We start from the raw sequence: 19348 nt of genomic DNA, 5'->3' as shown, positions 1-19348 counted from the left end.
CTTTTTTATGTCTATCTCAGGATGTTTAGATGAAGTGGAAGATAGATTATCTATTATTAAAATTCTAATAAATACATTTTGAACTCAGAGAACCCAATAAATTGTCTTTGAAGATTTGTTCTTTAGCAATTGTCTTCCTCAAAAGACATGACAGCCAGCAATAGTCAAAAATTGAACACTGTAAAGAAAGCACATCAAATAAGCTGCATTTGCTTACCAGAAATAGTTAAGATTTTTGTTTTCTTTTTCTATCAAGAATGATTCTACTGATGTTAATAAATTACAAAACTTTATTATTGCATTTGGAGTAGAGGGAATGATAAATTATGAAGTTCCCATATATTTCTCTAGTTCAGTGCAATACAAACAGAAATGACATATATATACTCTAATGGGTATATGAATAATGAATGTTGCTGCTGTATTTTTATTATATGGTAATACAAAATTGAAAAATAATGTACTCAGAAGATTTCTGATGAGTTAATACCATGTGGATTTATTCTCACACATTCAATGAGTGAAATTTTATGTTATTTTATTCTAGACTTACTGTGAAATTTTTATTTGTAGCTTGTTAGAAAATCATTAAAGATTGATCTCATCTCTTATTATTCTGTTCTGAAGCTGTTCCAACATCTTGATTATTTATTTGAACTTTCTTGAGACTTTGAGTGATACTAACGGTCACCATCTTTAGAATTAATTTCAGCCGAGGGAGTAAGAAATTTAATTTAATTTCAATCGAGAAGTAGTGTGTGTGGCAAAAGAGCCCCTGAGGAAGGGTCATGTAAGCTGAGAACTGAGTGATGATAGAGTAAGGCAGTTGCAGAGTGACAAAAAGAATAGCATGTTGGAGTATGCGACATCCCTAAAGTCAAAGAATCCCATGTTGCCCTAGCAACATGGGAATTACTGGCAATCTCCCTACTGCCTGCCTCCCCACACATATCAGCACCGACTATTAACCAGATCGTCAGCCTTCTTCAATTTTCTTACCCTGATATTTGCTGAGAATCCCTAGAAGACATTGGCTTTCGCATACACACAGTTCTTTTCGTTTTGTATGGCATATAGAAGAGAAAGAAGTCTCCTGCCCTTGCTCACTGGGGTCACCTGTTCTGGAGTCTTCTGTGTCTCAAAGTTGCCATGGCTGTCTGTCGGCAGTGGTGACATCTGCCTGTGTCTTTATGAGGCTTCCAGCACTGATGCTGGTGCCATTGACACATGCACCAAGGACACTGTTCTCTGATTGCTGCTGACTCTCCTCATTGAGGACCTGTGTGTGTTAGCTGACTGAGCACTCTGTGGACTGAGCTCTGCTCTGTATTCATCGCTGAAGAAAGGGGATCTCTCTCGTGCCCTCCTTCTACCATTCTTGTGTGTTCCTTAGTTCTGTAAGTGCCCAAAATTTGTTTTGTTTTGTTTTGTTTCAGGCTTGACTTCTCCAGAGTTCTGTTATAAGTCTAGACCTCCTCTTCCATTTCACTTGAGTCCATTGTCCTTAAACCCCTCTTTTGAGAGCCAGTCTTCAATTTTCTTAGCACAGTTTTCTTCCCAAGAAGTTCCTTAGTCTCTCATGTAAATAGACTTATAGTTATTTCCAGGTCATAGGTGTTCTAGTTATGCCAGATTTCCTGAATCCCCAGGTGAACACACCATTATTTCAAGCCATGGTCATTCTCATGTTACTTCTATATTTTTGGCAGCTTACGTTTCTCAATAAACATCTTTTGCAAAAAGTTTTTTAGTAATTGTGATTACATGTGAATTTTGAAAATTCCTTGTTTGATTCCAGAATCTTTGTTTGGTGCTTACAAGGTGATCTACAGACAATGTATCTGATTAAACTAGCCATTCCCATCTCCCTCATCCCTTTAAACATTGTTAACTAGTTCATTAATAAAGACATATAATTATCTTGTGATATATTATAGGAGTTGCTATGTGTATAAAATTCATTGTAAATTATAATTTAAATAAAATGACAGTAAAGTTGACTAAGAGACAAAGCATCATTTTCCATACTAAGCAGAGTGAGTCTAGCCTTTGCTTGCCTTCTGCAGAATGTCCACATGACATAATAGGACAATTGGATTTAGAATTAGAAGGCCTGGTTAAGAGCCCTAATTTTGCCACTTATTGGTTGCCATTTAAGTTTTTTGAATTTCAGTTTCCTTATCTGTGAAATAAGGCAAAACTATCTGGCCAGCTTAATAATAAAAATATAATGAGTGGTAACGTTTATTGAATGCATACCAGGTTCCAGGCAGTGTGCTAAGCATGTTAGAAGCTTTATCTCAATTAACCCCCACAACAACCCTCCAAGGAGGGTACTAAAAAAAAATGACCTTGAACACAAAAACCTGCACATTGGTGTTTAGAGCAGCTTTATTTATAACTGCCCAAACTTGGAAGCAACATAGATAGCCTTCAGTCGGTGAGCAGATAAATAAATTTTGGTACCTCCAGACAATGGAATATTATTCAGTGCTAAAAAGGAGTGAAAAAAAAAGCCATGAAAAGACATGGAGGGAAGTTAAATTCATATTACTGAGTGAAAGAAGCAATCTGAGATTGGCTCCTATGATTCCAACTGTATGATATTCTGGAAAAGACAAAACTATGGAGACAGTAAAAAGATCAGTGATTGCCAGGGGTTCAGGAAAAGGAAGGGGTGAATAGATGGAGCACAGAGGATTTTTAGAGCAGGGAAGATACCCTATGATACTATAATGGTGGATATATATCATCATACATTTGTCCAAACCTATAGAATGTACAACACCAAAAGTGAGCACGAATGTTAACTATGAACTTTAGGTGACTATAATGTGTGTCATAATTTCATTAATTGTAACAAGTATTCCACTCTGGTGAAGGATGTTGATAATGGGGTAGACTAGCATGTGTGGGGACAGGAGGTATATGGGAAACCTCTATACCTTTCACTCAATTTTGCTGAGAATCTAAAAAAAAAAGTCTGAAAATAATACTGACCTTGATAGTGGTTAAGTAATGAGCCCAAAGTCATATAGCTGTTAAGTGAAATAACTAGGCTTCATACCCAGACCATCTGACTCCAAATTGTTGCACTTAACTGGTGTGCTATCCTGAACAGGAGATAATGTTCAAGTGTATGTGATTGGTATCAACTCTGAAATTACTGTGGCTACTTTCCCCTGAGATCTGTGGTTGAAGCTAGTCATTTCTCAAAATAAGCAACTGCATTCTCTGTAACTGCCAACTGATATCATTTCCCAGATATATATGGTGATTTTACATTTTAAAACTCTTGGAAATTAATCTAACAATGTAACATTGTATTCAAAAACCATTACTCAGAATTATTTTAATGTGTTTGTATCCCTTTACAGATTTTAACACATTTATATAGTTATAAAGTATACATACTTTGTATTATGTATGGAAGTATACAACTTTGCATTATGCTTATTTCACTGAATATTAGATTATGTACGTGTTTAATTCATTAATTCATTCAAAAGGTATTATTGAGCTTCTAATGTAAGCCAGGCATTGTCTAGTTTCTGTGAATCAACAGTAAGCAAAATTGCCAATATCCCTATCTTAAATAATGCCTTCTAATACAGAGAGAATATTATAAATCAATGATGGAAAGTGCTGAAGTAGAATAAATAAATAAAGCAAGGTAAGGAGGCAGACAGTGACAGATAGGCAAAGTGATATTTTAAAATAGTCTGATTAGGGAAGGCATCTCTGAAAAGGTATTGTTTGAGTAGAGACCTGCATGAAATGAGGGTATGAGCCCTGCATATATCTCAGGAAGAGTATTCCTAACAGTGAGGCAGTACATACAAAGGCTCTGAGGTCAGAGAGAGCTTGCTGTGTTTGAAGAGCAGCAAGAAGACCAGAACAGAAGGGGTAAAATGCGGGGAAGATTGGTAGAAGATGCAGGCTGGGACAGGGGTGAAGGGATGGACAGAGGAAGAGAGGATGCTGTTGGGAAGAACAAGTGGGGCCCCTGGAGGGTTTCTAGGAAAGTAGTGATACAATCTAATTTATGGCTTAAAGAAGCACCTGCGTGGCTCAGTTGGTTTAGTGCCTGACTCTTGACTTTGGCTCAGGTAATGATCTCATGCACTGTTAGACCAAGCCCTGCGTTAAGCTGAGCATGGAGCCTGTGTGAGATTCTCTCTCTTCCTCTCTCTCTGCCCCTCCCTCACTCGCTTTCTGTGTGTGTGTGTGTGTGTGTGTGTGTCTTCTCCCCCCTTCTCAATACATAAATAAACTTAAAAAAAATTACTCTGGCTTTGTTCAGAAAATAAACTACAGCGGGTAGAGTAGAGGCAGCGACCAGTTAGAAGGCTATTGTAGCCAAAGTGATAGATGATGGGAGTTAGGGTGGTAATGGCAGAGGTGGTGAGAAGTGGTCTACTGAATATTGTTCAAAGGTAGAACTGATTAGATTTGCCAGCTGCTGTGAGTCCTGGGAGAAAGGAGGCAAAAATGATGCCTGGTTTCTAACCTGAGCACACAGAAGGTTGAAGTTGCCAATTATGGAGAGGAAGGAAATTAAAGGAAGAACAGATTTGGGGTGGAGGTTGGTAAGATAGGAATCAAGAGTTCAATGTAGACAAGATCAAGTTAGTCATTGTTTGTGCTGGTCTTAGTCTATCAATAACCAAGGTTGTGGTTGAACTGGCCCTTGCAATTCTTATTATGATTGCAAGATGCTCTTCAGTGATAACCATCAGGAAAGTTTGAAAAAATAAAGGTTTATTACTTACAGCATCTGGCAAATGCACAACACACCTGGAGCCACACAACAAGATCACGGGTAGAGAGAGAATGCAAGCATGCACCCAGGGTTCTGCTTTTGTGGGGGTTGAGGGTTTCATGGCTCACTCTTTATTGATAAATTTAAAACATATGGATGGGAAGAGAAAAGCAAGTGGCCCAAATGATCAATTGTTGAAATCAACCAAGACCTCTAAAACAAGGGAGTTTTGGTAGGGGTAAGCAGCCTAGCTCTTTATCGGGTTGTGTGGCTAGCAGATGTGTTAATTGGAGTTTGCCATCTTCGAAGTGGATGCCTTTTTTGAACTGGACGCCTCTTTGATGTGGATGCATCAGCAATCACAGCTTAAGTCAGGCACCTGCATTGCAAAAAAGAAAAAAACAATAACTGTCAGAGCTTATGTTACCGTCATCCAGGTGGATATGTCACGTATCCAATGGATATACAAGTGTTGAGTTCTGAGAATGAAGTCCTGGTTAATTTGAGACTGTAATTTAGGGAAAAAAAGTAAGAGATGAAGAATTGGGTACATGACCATTCAACGTAGAAAGGTCAGAAAGATTTGAAAAGAAGTGATTGGTGAATGAGAAACAAAACCAAGGTGTGGTCTCCTGGAAGCCTGGTGAGAAAAACGTATCATAGAAGGGATCCTCTATGTCAAAGGCTCCTGGCAGATCAAGCAACATGAAGACTGAGCCTTGGCCACTGGATGTAGCCATGATGGTTTAGTATAACCTGATACAGGGAGAATGGCAGGTCAAATTGAGGAATTGGAAACAATAAATACAGACAATTCTTGAGACTTTTGTTTGAAAGGAGGGTAAGGAAAAGGGATGAAGGCCAACAAGGAGATCTTTTGGTTTGTTTGGCTTTTGTTTTAACATAAGAAATATTACAGCACATTTGTAAGCAGATTGGAAAGACCCAGTAGTGGGATACCTGGAAGGCTCAATCGGTTAACCTTCTGGCTTCGGTTCAGGTCATGATGTTCGTGGTTCGTGGGTTTGAGCCAGCATGGGGTCTTTTCTGTCAGCGCAGAGCCAGCTTGGGATCCTCTGTCTTCCACTCTCTCTGCCCCTCCCCTGCACACACGCATGCACTCTCTCTTAAAAATAAACATCAAAAAAAAGAAGAAGAAAGAAAGAAAGAAAGAAAGAAAGAAAGAAAGAAAGAAAGACCCAGTAGAGAAGGTCAACTAATGATGCAGGAAAGGGAGAGACAATTACACAATTAACCTCCCACTGATGCACCATAATGAACTTACCCTTTTTGCAATGATGTTCATTTAAGTTGCTTCTGATTTTTTTTCTATAATGCTGCAAAGAAAATCTTTGTGTCCATTTATTTTTATTCATTGAAATCACTTCCTTAAGATAAATATGCATGTGAGGTATTAGTGGATCAAGTTCATGAACATTTTTAAGACTCTTGACAGTGCCCTATTTCTTTAAAAAATCAATTTACCGTGCCACCAGTAATGTATAAATGATTTTTTTGCAACCTTGATAGTTATGCCATATATCTTGAGCCCATAATTCCTGGAATCCCTATAGTGTCTCAATTGCCCTTATTCTAACAGACTGATAGTTCCTTAAAGACAGAGATCATGTCTTAATTATCTTTATTTCCTCCTGTTTTTCAGACCAAATATTTCATTACTAATAATAATTACAACAATCATTTATCTGAAATCCCTCTGTGTTAAATCATAATGATGTGCATATGGTGAAGTGGAAAAAAAAATCGCCAATTATGGAATCAAACCAACCTGTATTTGAATACCAGATTCATTAGGTGGGCTTTGCTTAAATCACTTTAAATTCCCCATTGGTAAAAAGATTAATAATAATCCCTGCTTTCTAAGTTGTGATGAGAGTTGAAATATCTGTAAATTCCCTAGCACAGAGTAAGTATATTTTAGAGGAAATAGTGGAACTTCTAGAAAAACTTTTTCGTGAAAATACCTTGTGAACATATCATTTTTTAAAGACAGAAAGAAAAGAAAATCCTTCATGCAATATACCTTGTCTATAGTCCACAAATTTCTCATCTTATAGTTTTGTTAATTACCATTAAAAAAATCCCCGTGAATTTCAATTCTAGTAAACTGTCGAAACAGCAAGCACCTGGGGTATCTCTTGGGAGTGCACGGGCTGCTACAGCAGGCCTGGGATCAGCACTGTCTCTAGAAATAGTACCAGGCAGTTACCTCCAGGTGACTAAATGAGGCTTCATCTCAGCACACAAGCTTAGAAAGCTTTATGATTAGTCCAGCTTGCTATGATGAGGAAATAACACAAAGAGCACAAATGGAAATCAAACTCATCACAACATCCAGTCAATTTCCAAACAGGTAAGAGAATCTTTCGTGACATTAACAGTGCGAGGTTAGGAGGGTAAATACTGAGATTTATGTCTGTATCTGTTTGGGTGGCTGTATATGAGTGAGTCAGCAGAGAATCTTTGTGATATCTAGGGAAATATCTTTAGCCTCAAAGTTGAAAATTGAAATAAAATGCCATGCAATTATTCAGCATCTCTAAATAAAGATCCTACCGCAATCATAAGAAGTTTCTCGTAAAATGTGTATCCATCCTAAAGAGAATGGAGTTACAAATACATCCACTTGGACAGAACTGAAAAATACATAAAAGATACTGAGTGGAGCGGATATTTTCTTATGTAGTTCCCACACTGACATTGCGGGAAAGATGACCTAGCTTGCATTTACAATCTAGAAAGGGAAACGTTAAATGGACTAAGTCACTAAATCTAGATGTTTTTTTATCATAACTGCATCTTGGGGGCCCTGCCTTTGCAAGCTGACTTCACTAAAAGACTAGTCAGATCTTCCATTGTAATCGGATGTGGGGGACCAAGGAATGAAAGTTAGTGACATGAGACATCCCTGGTCTAATTCCCAACCAGGGACCTCAGCTTTGTTGTTTTCCACCAGTAAACCAAGAACTGTCTGCCCTCATAAGAATTATGGCTCTCATTAAAAATTATGTATGAATTCATTAGTTAATCTGCACAGTGCTATCCTCAGGTGAAAAACCTCGCAAAATATTTAGTTCACTTAAGTTTATTTCAAAAAATATGTATTGAGTTTAGAATTTAGTTTGAGTGTTTAAAAATAATATAGTGGTTCTGGTGTTGGTACAAAGTTATGGATAATTCTGATTTTATCTGTGGTCTGTGATGATGAATAACCATGTCAAAAAATACTGCATCTGGAGTTTCAACTCATCTTAATAATAAAATTGGTGTAACTTCCTGTCTGATTCAATATTGCAGAAAACAGTCATCAAGATGGCCCAAATATATCATTTGATTCAAGTCAATCTCTATTTGCCATGAAATATAGAGTTGTCAGATTTTCTTTCTTTCTTCTTTCCTTTTTTTTTTTAGTATGTCTCCTGTGTGAAACTTGAGCAGATAATGATCCCAAATGATTGCTTGACATTAATTTCAAAACAGGATTTTGGGTTTAGAAGCAAGATTTTAGACTAAAAAGAAACAAAAGTTGTTAGTGATTTTCTTTTAATGTCTAGTGCATGGATACTTTTTAATGTGAGGAAGGCTAATGTGTTTACAGTCTGTCATTTGATAGAATTTAAAGTTTTAAAGAAGATGTGACTTCTTAGTTTTATATACCAAAGCATCTTCCCTGACAGTTTCCACAATCTTAAATTTATTTTTTTAATTGCTAGGGTGAATTACTCAGATGACGATTGATGCTGGGCTGTGTTGTATGAAATTAGACATTTCTAAATTTACCTGTAACAGGAGAAATAAGTTAAATATAGCCTCCATTGTTTTTCTTATCAATCCATGCACTTGTATTTAACAATTTAATAATTAGACCAGATATAACAATCCTAATAAGTACCGTGGCCCCAATCATGTTAAAAGAAAAAAGACAAGAGTATTACAGAAAATACTGGAAGAGATAACATGAAATTGGCTGGGTCATGCTATGCATTACAGTTATGCTGCAGACTACATCACTTAGAGTCTTTCTTTTCTAGAAATGAGATGGTTCTCAAGGTGTTAATAACTAAAATAACACATTGTGGAAAATTATACACTTACTATTATTTTGCCATCTCATTCTGCAGATGAAAAAACACATAAGAACATTGACTAAATCTTATCCCATGTTCTGTCTTTATTCATTTTTACTTATGCAGAAAATTTGTTAATTCCCACTGTGACAGAAATATCAAGATTACTGAGAATAAAAGTTGAAAGGACACTAGATTGTAGAGTTCTTATTTGCATCTCAAAAACACATGCCAATAGACCTCATTTCACTTTAGCATATTTCTTGGAGAATTATGTAGTTCACCAGAAGAGCAAAAAACAGAATCCTATTACAGTCATTGACGTAGAACATAAACTACTTCGTGGAGGGAATGGAAATAAAAGAAAATTTATAACATCCTTCCATGGACGTTAGCCTCCAAACCACCCTTGCGATCAGACCGACTCTTCACAGTCCGTGTCGTCTCCCTGATGGTTCACAGCTCAAGCGTTTGCATAGGAAAATTGACAGTCCCGAAAGAATAGATTTCTGTTGATTGAATGTAAGCACATATAAATCAAAGGGACCCACCTCTCTATTTTACCCACACTGGGAGTAAAGCACCCAGTGGCCAGTGAGGATTGCTAATTTCTTCCTTTTTTAAAGTAACATTTATGTATTTGATGGTTTTGGAAAATATCAGTTTCTGACTAGCAAACAACAGCTTGGAGAGTTGAAGGATTATTACTTTGCCCTTGGATATGTATTTCCAAGCATCCCTAACTGCCACTTAGAAGTTAGTTTGGTCTCAGTTCTTTTTTTTTTTTTAATTTTTTTTTTTTAACGTTTATTCATTTTTGAGACAGAGAGAGACAGAGCATGAACGGGGGAGGGTCACAGAGAGAGGGAGACACAGAATCCGAAACAGGCTCCAGGCTCTGAGCTGTCAGCACAGAGCCAGACGCGGGGCTCGAACCCACAGACCGCGAGATCATGACCTGAGCTGAAGTCGGCCGCTTAACCGACTGAGCCACCCAGGCGCCCCTGGTCTCAGTTCTTAATGGAAACAGTGGTCAGATGTCTCCTCTGTCCTTTCACAAAAGCTGCATGAGTGTCGCGGTCATGGCTGTGATGATTACACTTTTGTCATCTTGATGGGGCTGGGTGTAGAAACCTGAATTTGTCTGACCTGGTTTTCCAGGCAACATTTGCCTGATTATTGGGCTTTTGTCCAAACAGGGTTTCTGCTTGGCCCCGATTCCAACCATTTTCAACTCCAGCTTTTGGCTGCTGTGTTCTGCCTCCAGCATGAGAAATGGTGAAGGAAGTGGGGGGAGGACTGGGGTGGAAGTAATGTGGGGGCGGGGTGGGGGGGAATGAAAGAGAACACAGGAATAAGAATAATGGAGAAGTAACATTCAGTACAAGATAGAAAACATAATCAGGGGAGATGAATGGGGAAATTTCTGTCGGCTTGGACATATAATAATGAGACTTGAAAACTCTGTTGAAAGCAAGTAACTTGCTATTATGTTTGTTTACTGTACCCAGGGTAATATCTCTTTGTGGTTAAATCATGATTTTTCTCCTGTCTCTAAAGAACTTTGTATTAAACCTCTATTTCCTTCTATTTCATCCACAGATGTTTGTAACTTTTATAAAAATATTTTTATAAGTTATAAATAGACACAATTTCACAAGGTATGGGAATGGCAGTATCATAAAAGTGTAGTTTTATTTTATAACATATGGAAGCTTTATCTCCTCCAGTGAATTTTTACATGGGAAAGTCAAGACTTGTACCAGTTCATGATTTTAAGAATATCTTACTGTAAGGATGGGGGTTTACTCCAAATCATATAGAATCTAAAATTTTCAGAACAGTGTATAAAAGTTTCTACTTAATTGCTAAATTTTAGAGGTCTTCAAAGGCAAAAGAGAGGTTTTTTATAAGAATGTTACTAGGGGATGTGAAAGGGAACACTAATTAAGAGGTAATATTAAAATAGAGTAGAGAGATTAATGAAATGAAGAAAAAACTAGGTTATAAAAAGCTTTTTAAATGAGTAGGACAAAGGCTTCTAATCTAAATCACTTAATTTGATTGTTTAATATTATTATTTAATTTTTAGTAGAGAGAAAAAAGAAAAGGATGATGAATATAAATTCTATATCTATAAATATATAATTTAATTTAATGCAATATCTATAAAGAGCCTTCTGTATGGTTTGGGATTTGGGTTGACTGTTCACATAACCATGGTTTGCAAGGGTGAAGTAGGGAGGAAGTGGAAGCAGAGATTCTGAAATCAAAAAATCCATCTTAAAATGTGCCATTTTAACTTTAAACCTCCAATATATATTCTCTCCAAACATTATGTCACTTTAGAAAAATCAAACTGTTTTGACAATTGCTTTTTCCTCTGACCTAAATTTCCTGACTGACTTTGGCTACAGCTCCATGATAACTGAAACAATCAGTAAATGCAAACACTGCAAACACTGGAAATCCAATCAGGCCACTTCTTCATGTGTTGATGTTATTACTGTTCCAGGAAATAAATAAAGAGCCTTCATTTAATCAACAAAGTTGCTACTCAATTTCCCCTTGCCCTGAATATCCATAGAAGCAGGTCATTTAGTTAATGGTTCTTAACATTGATATATAGTAAATTCATATCTTTTTGTTTGTTTGTTTTTGAGAGACAGAGCATGAGCAAGGGAGGGACAGAGAGAGAGACACACACCCAGAATCTGAAGCAGGCTCCAGGCCCTGAGCTGCCAGCACAGAGCCTGACGCAAGGCTGGAACCCACAAACCAGGAGATCATGACCTAAGCCGGAGTCGGACAAGCAACTGACTGAGCCACCCAGGAGCCCCTAGTAAATTCGTATCTTTAAGCCTAGTTTATGGAGCACCTTTTATCTGTCAGTTTTAGCTGGTTTTTATCTAATAACTAATGTGATCCTCAAAGCCCCGTGAAGGGGCACAGTTACTGTCCCCATTTGGCAGATGATGAAACTGAAACTCAGAGAGAAGTAATAATTTGACCAAGGCCCAGGATTAAATCCAAGTCTGTCTATTCCCTAACCATGCTCTGACCTATTATATTTTAGTGTGGCAAGGTTTTTTTTTATTTGGTATTTACTCACCTACCTGAAACTTCCAAACACACAAACACAATCATTTGAGGTTGTGTTCAGTCTTCCTAGTAATTAGAAAACAGAGTAGGCCAAAACTTTTAAATGTGTGAGCTCATAATTCAAGAACCTCCTAAGTATTTCCCTTTCCCACAAGGTCTTACCTTTCTAAACAAGAAACATAGAGACCTTTTCTCAGTCACTACCAGTACTCATTCAGCTTCTTCATGAATCTTTTAACCGATTAGCTCATCAATTGATTTTAGCTGCCTGTAACTACAACAGAGCAAGGATGTGAGAAACTCACGAAACTGACATCGCAATTGTTTTCCAAATGTCTCAGAACATTACTCTGACCTAAACTCTAGTATCCTCATTTCATGTGTAAAAGGGGTAGCTCATCACAGTGCAGGATCTTAAGAAGCAAGATTAAGTCATCTGACATGTTATTGTTATGGCATAAAGGTCCATATGGTCCATATGGTCCATAAGACCATAAAGGTCTTAACTATATGGAGCAAAAGATTTTTCTATTTACCATTCCATCTTTCTCCTTTTGTTCTCAACATAAACTGGTCCTGGCGTTCTGCTGGTTTCTTCATTGTATTCTCACTCCTTAACCCCCTAAAATCTCAATATACACCAATAACATGCTGATTTTAGCTTATGAGTTATCAACTTTTACTAACCCTTAGTAACTCATTAAATGACCCTTAGGGATAAATAAAAATCTATAGAATTGTACATCATGCACCCATATTTCTACACAGTGACCCTAAACTTTTAAATGGGTTCCAACGAAGACTCATTTGGCCTCCCAGTGCACCGGACCACATTTTGAGAACCCTACCTGAAATCCACCAGTTATGCTTCATCAACAAATCCAACAGCCATTTATTGGTCCACATTTTTCTTAATCTCCAGCCGCATCTGGTAGTGTTGGCAAACCTCTTTTAGGAACTCTTCTCCTGACTTCCATAATTCCATATTCCTGATTTTCCTCTGATCTTTCTCTCTCTGGAGATACCCATGCTGAAATCAACACCAACCAACAAGAAAACTTTTAGAGCCTTTTTGCCTTTTTCTAGATACTGGGGGTGGGTAATGTCTGACCTTGTAGGGCTAGTGTTGGTGTTAGAGGAGGCCTAGAAATAGCATCCTTCTCCTCCCCACCTAAGATAAAGGAAGCAGCCTGTGGAGATAAAAATGTAGCTTTATTCTTGATAGATCTGCTGGAGATATGACTGAGGAGCATGATAACAATATACTTCTATGACTGCCTCTCCATCGTGGGCAAATTTACTGACTAGTCACAGCAATATCAGCCAACTGTGGTTTCCCCTAAAGGGACAGAGCTTTTACAACTTACTTTACCACTTACTAAGAGAAGACCAGATGATATGCTCTTTACAGACAAGCAGACCGCAAAAGGAAAGCACAGAGCCCACATGCCCCAGTATCTCATTCCAAATGTACCAATTATGCAAGTCATTTCCCCTCTGCTGGGGAGACCAAGGAGGACAAGAATTAAGGAATATTACTGTATTTGGACTGCAACCACACAGAATAAAATATCAGCATTGGGGAATAAGTGTTTCCTCCTAACATCATGGAAGGAAGAAAGCTATAGAAAGATGATAGTTACAGCATCACATTAAAATGGATAAATATTTGTATGATACATCTGGGTATATCTAATATATACACATGTATATTACATTATATTGTATTGCCTGCCTATGTATCAGAAAAAAGCTAACACTAAAAACACCACAATTTTTATTTAAGGGTAATGGATAAAGTGTTAAGAATAATATTTACTTCTTTTACTAATTCTTGTGTTGTCTAAACCTGCTACCATGACTATATTTAATTCTTATCATTAGAAAGATAAACTTTAAAAGTCTCAAATTAGCCACAAGAGATAGACACTGATTTTTGAATTCCATTTACAACCAATATGGCACACAACTCAGAAAAAATTACATTGACTTTGCCTATGAGAAGCAAGCTTTAGAAAGTTTTAAGATGAGGGGTATCTGGGTGCTTCAGTTGATTAAGTGTCCAATGTCAGCTCAGTAGGTGATCTCACAGTGGGTAAGTTTGAGCCCTGCATCATGTTCTCTGCTGACAATGCGGAGCCCCCTTCAGATCCTCTGTCCTCCTCTCTCTCTCTGCCCCTCCCCTGCTCACTCCCTCCCTCTCTCTTTCTCTCTCAAAAACAAACATTTTTTTAAAAAATTCTTAAAAAAATAAAGTTGATAAGATGAAATGAACTTATTTTTTCTGAATGGTGGAAAAGTCAAACAGAGACATATTAATTACAAATCAAATATAAGTTGTGTTAAATCAATTCTGTGTGTTTTTGAATGATTAGGCATTTCAGATGAACTACTTAACCAGATATAATGCCTCAAAAGTAGTGCCCCGGTTTTGTAACCTTTCTACGCCTACCATGGAATCCAGATTCTTCTAATTAGTAACAATACCATGTTGATTATGATGATTCATGTATTCTTTCATTCCACAAAGATTTTTTTTTAATACTGACTATGTGCCAGGTACTGTTCCAGGTCCTAGGGATATAGCACAGAGCCAGACTGACAAGGTCCCACACCAGTGGGGCTCACATTTTAGTAAGGGAAGAAATAAAAGAAACAAACTGTCAGATAGTGGTAAACACCGTGAGGAGAAGACAACACAGTGATGTGATAGGTGGTGGCCAGGGAAGGTCTCTCTGAGGAAAGTGGCATTTAAACTGAAAGCTGCCTGACTGGAGAGGGCCACCATACAGTGATACTGAACAACTCTTCAGGGGGCAAGAAGATGCCAATGCCATGAGGTAAAAATGAGGGAGGCTTGTCTGAGAAATGGCTTGAGGGAAGGATATGAGGCTCAGAAGAAACAGGAGCCAGTAAGGCCTTGGAGGCCCTAATTGAATTTAACCCTAAGAGTGATAGAAAGCCAGGAGCATTTTAAGAGAGAAACAGAAGCTGAACTCAGGAAAAAAATAGACTTAAAAATAGATACAAAAGGCAGAGAAACTATAAACAAAAGTTTTCTGTCACTTCTTGTCTAAAACTGTGAAGAGAGAACATATCTTGTCTAGAGCATCACAAAGAGCAAGCCAGCAGAACTCAGAAGATACAAGAAGATAACAATAAAACACATATTACAGAAATCAAAACCACATTAGAAACAAAAAGGATAGAACAGATTCTGCTGAAAGCATATGCCTGAGAAAATTTCAATTGAATAAAAACATACAAGTGGTAAGAGAAAGTAAGTTCACAAAATAAAGTAGTTAGAAAGACAAAAAAATTTATATAATTGCACAATTTGTGTCCTTGAGGATGAACTAAAAAATTATGTCAAAGAAAAATCATTCAAATGTATAATAGGAGAAAATATTTCTGAAATAAAGAATCTGGAATCTGTAGACTTCAAGGGCATGGCTGGCTGCAGGAACTATCAACCCAAGGAAATACCCTGATGGAAATTTTTAACTTGAAAGATGACGACCCCTGTGAGATTTCAGACAGAAACAGTAGAGCAGGTTATCTACAAGACAGGCTAGCCTCAAGCCAAGGTATTTTTCATGGCAACTTTCAATACCAGAAGGTGTTGGAATAATAGCAGAGTTCAAAGGCAAAAAATAAAAATAAAGCTTGAATCAAGAATTTAATATCCAGCCAACTTGTCACTGTTACAAACACCACATACATTCTCAAACATGATGCCTCAGGAAATATAGCACTCATGAACCCTGCTTGAAAGAAGCTATTTGATAATGAAATCCGGTTAAATAAGAGATATAGCAAACTAAAGAACTCAGGAATAGTGGCACTCCTATTTAAAAAGGCTGATCATGACCACTGAATCCATTTGAATATTTAACTAACACTATAGAACTTTAAAAATTATAATTACAAAACATATTCATCAGTGTAAATAATGCTAACACAACCCAGTATCCGAGTGACTTAATACAATAAAAGTTTATGCTTAATTCATGTCGTTTAATCAGGGGTGTTGGGCAGGGCCTCTGTGTCATACAGTGTTTTGGGGTGCCTTTGTGTGGCTCCACCATTTTCACAGTCTGAGAGTCACCCTGGAACCATCCGGCTTGTAGACAGAAGAGAGAAAGATAGAGAAGGCACCCTCATTCTTAACTGCCTCATACTGAAAATATCACCTCACTTTCAGTTATAATAATTGGTGAGAACTATCACATGGCTTCACCTAGTTGTAAATGGGCTGAGTTTCCAGGAGGAGGCAATAGGCTGGATGAGTAGTCTCTATTACACAGAATATAATGTAAATATATAAAACATAACAATATAAAAATAATAATATAATTATAAAAACTGGGAGATGATCATGAGAATTGGTGGGAAGAGATGTACATTTTCTTTGTTTTTCATAGCAGGAAGTTAATAAATACTTTCTAAAGTCTATAAATCAAGAAATAAAAGTTTAAATATATTGGCATATATTATTTAATACTATAAATATAGACACTGGAAGAAAAAAAAATACAGAACAACAACAAACCAGACCACAATGCAAAAGATAGAAAATTAAGGAAAAATAAAAACAGATTTAAAAAGATAACATAAAATAATACAACACATCTAGGTCTGTTAAAATAATGAAAGTGAATGGGATAAACTAGCCTATTAAAGTAAGACATTATTAGATAAGAATCTAAACATGATATTTGATTACAGTATATATTATAAATATAGAAATATATCCCAGATATATTAATAAGTGAAAAAAGCAAATTGTGGAATGGTATGTGTTGTTTATTTGTACTTAACAGTGATAAACATGATATATAATATATATATGTTATTTTTATATAATATATGTATAGAAAATATTTGAATGATACACAGGAAGCAGTGTTATTTCTGGATATTGAAAGGACAAGCATGTTTTCACTTTTTACTATGTATCTTTCTGTACCTTGATTTTTTTAATAATAAGTATGAAGTTTTTATTATAAAAACTTAAACAAAATATAACTAAAGTCCAACATGGAATACTCTTGGAGAACTGAAAGATGCAAACAAAAGGAGGAGGAAGGCAAGGTTGTGGAAGGCTGACAGAATGGTCTTTGAGCTGAGTCTCCAGGGAGAATGAAGCCCAGCCAGTGATTCAGATATACACTGACACAATGCAAAAGGGTATGGCCTGTTTAATACACCTTACATACAGCTGGAGGGTAAAGTGCATGATGGGAAGGACTGGGAGGTAACACTGGAAGGACAGGGAGATTGCAGTGAACCAAGGAGTTAGAACCTCTCATTAGAAAACGAGATTTCCTGGGGCACCTGCGTGGCTTAGTTGGTTAAGCATCTGACTTCCGCTCAGGTCATGATCTCACTGTCAGCTGTGCCAACAGCTCAGTGCCTGGAGACTGCTTCACGTTCTGTGTCTCCCTCTCTCTCTCTCTCTGTCCCTTCCCTGCTTGTGCTCTGTCTCTCTCTCTCTCTCTCAAAAATAAATGAACATCCAAAAAAATTTTTTAAAGAAGGAAGAAATAAAGTTAGATTTCCTTAAAGTATTTTAAGTAGTGATTACATTGGGCTAGCATTCTGCACAGATCACTATGATGTCCATATAGGGAATGAATTAGAAGCCAAAGAAGATTGGCAACCCGTGAAGATTCTATTCAAACAGTCCAGATGGCCATGGTAGTCGTCTGACCCAAGATGGTAGAAATGTTAGATGAAAATGAATTCAACCTTCAACAGATATTTAAAAGGTAGAATAAATAGAACTTGATAATTAATCGGATGGTGGGATGAAGAATGAGGGAAAAAAATCAAGCCAATTGACTCCCAAATATGAGACTTCATCCCATTATATGGGATACAGAAATAGGTGTAAATTTGGTCACAGAGGGGGAGAGGAAAAAAGGTAAGTAAGTTCAGTTGGTGATATTGAGTTTGAAGTGTAAGAAGTAGGACATTCATGTAGAAGGAAGCAGGTGTAAAATTCTGAGAAAGGTGGGAATGTAAAATATGAAAATAAGAATAAAATAATGTTGGGGCATCTGGGAGACTTAGTTAAGCCTCTGTCTTTGACTCAGGTCATGATCTCAAGGTTCGTGAGTTTGAGCCCCACATTGGGCTCTCTGCTACCAGCATGGAGCCCACTTCGGATCCATGTCCCCCTCTCTCTCTCTGCCCCTCCCCCACTCGCACCCTTGCTTCTCTGTCAAAACTAAACATTTAAAAATAATAATAAAATAAAATACTGTCTAAAAATAGCAGAGGACAACACAGAATTGTAAAAAGGGACGTGGCAATTGTATAAAATGCTTCTGATAGGTCAGGGTCTTCTCCTTGGTTCAAAGACATAAACAGGGAAACTTTTGTTTTTATTCCGGGAATTCACTTGACAATCTAACCTCTGGACAAAATGGGACGCTCCTTGTTAATAATGTGGAGTTAGACGTCCCAGGTAGTAATGGGCACACAAAGTTAGAAAGACATAGGGCAGATTCCTCTTGACAGGCTTGGTCCTGAGGAAGCTGGGTTCCTCTGTGGCTCTTGGGAACGGAGACTTTGAGGGGCTTTGAGGTCATCTCTCTAGGAAGAGAGTTGACCATTTGGCCTTCCTCCTCCTAATGGGGCCACTGGGTGTGGTCTTGACTCTTACTGGGTTTGATCAGATGGCAGACCAGGCTGCATTACATCAAAAGGGGTCTAACATTTAGAAAACTGCCCCCCTCCCAGGCAAAAATTATTCACCTGTTCTTGAAAAATAAATTGCTAAAAGCCAATCACATACTTCTAATTTAAATATAATGCTGGTGAATAGAATTAAGTACTACATTTTAATGAATTCCACTGGACTGATTTATGTCTAAGGGTCACAGGCTTCAATTACTTTAGTGGACAATCCAGTGATCAAAGAAAGTCTTATTACAAAGTAGTATCTCTTTTTCCCGAGTTGTGGGCTAGCTGGGGTGGACCCTAGGCCCCAGATAAAGAGTGTTGACTCAGAACTCTCTTAACGATTTTGAATTTATTTTTGTGAATGGTGTGAGAAAGTGGTCTAGTTTCAACCTTCTGCATGTTGCTGTCCAGTTCTCCCAGCACCATTTGTTAAAGAGACTGTCTTTTTTCCATTGGATGTTCTTTCCTGCTTTGTCAAAGATGAGTTGGCCATACGTTTGTGTGTCTAGTTCTGGGGTTTCTATTCTATTCCATTGGTCTATGTGTCTGTTTTGGTGCCAATACCATGCTGTCTTGATGATTACAGCTTTGTAGTAGAGGCTAAGGGATACAGGAGTACTGATGCATAGGGGCACTTGTACCCCAATGTTTATAGCAGCACTCTCAACAATAGCCAAATTGTGGAAAGAGCCTAAATGTCCATCAA

At 37.4% G+C, this 19348-nt stretch overlaps 1 protein-coding gene across 2 annotated transcripts in view; it reads left to right on the top strand.

The window, feature by feature from the left end:
• Window positions 1-19348, top strand: part of PTPRR (protein tyrosine phosphatase receptor type R) — a 246474-nt gene that overhangs the window by 105083 nt on the left and 122043 nt on the right. The window contains exon 1 of one of the 2 annotated variants that reach the window (XM_043565027.1): window positions 6977-7136. The exons of the other annotated variant lie outside the window; for it this stretch is intronic. The gene's annotated coding sequence lies outside the window, so the exon portion shown is untranslated. Of the gene's footprint in view, window positions 1-6976; window positions 7137-19348 lie in introns of those variants that run through there. 2 annotated transcript variants of the gene reach the window in all.

The sequence above is a fragment of the Prionailurus bengalensis genome, chromosome B4 (genome assembly GCF_016509475.1).
Source record: "Prionailurus bengalensis isolate Pbe53 chromosome B4, Fcat_Pben_1.1_paternal_pri, whole genome shotgun sequence".
Taxonomy (NCBI): domain Eukaryota; kingdom Metazoa; phylum Chordata; class Mammalia; order Carnivora; family Felidae; genus Prionailurus; species Prionailurus bengalensis.
Note: the sequence above shows the minus strand (reverse complement) of the source record. Positions and strands in the feature narration are given on the sequence as shown.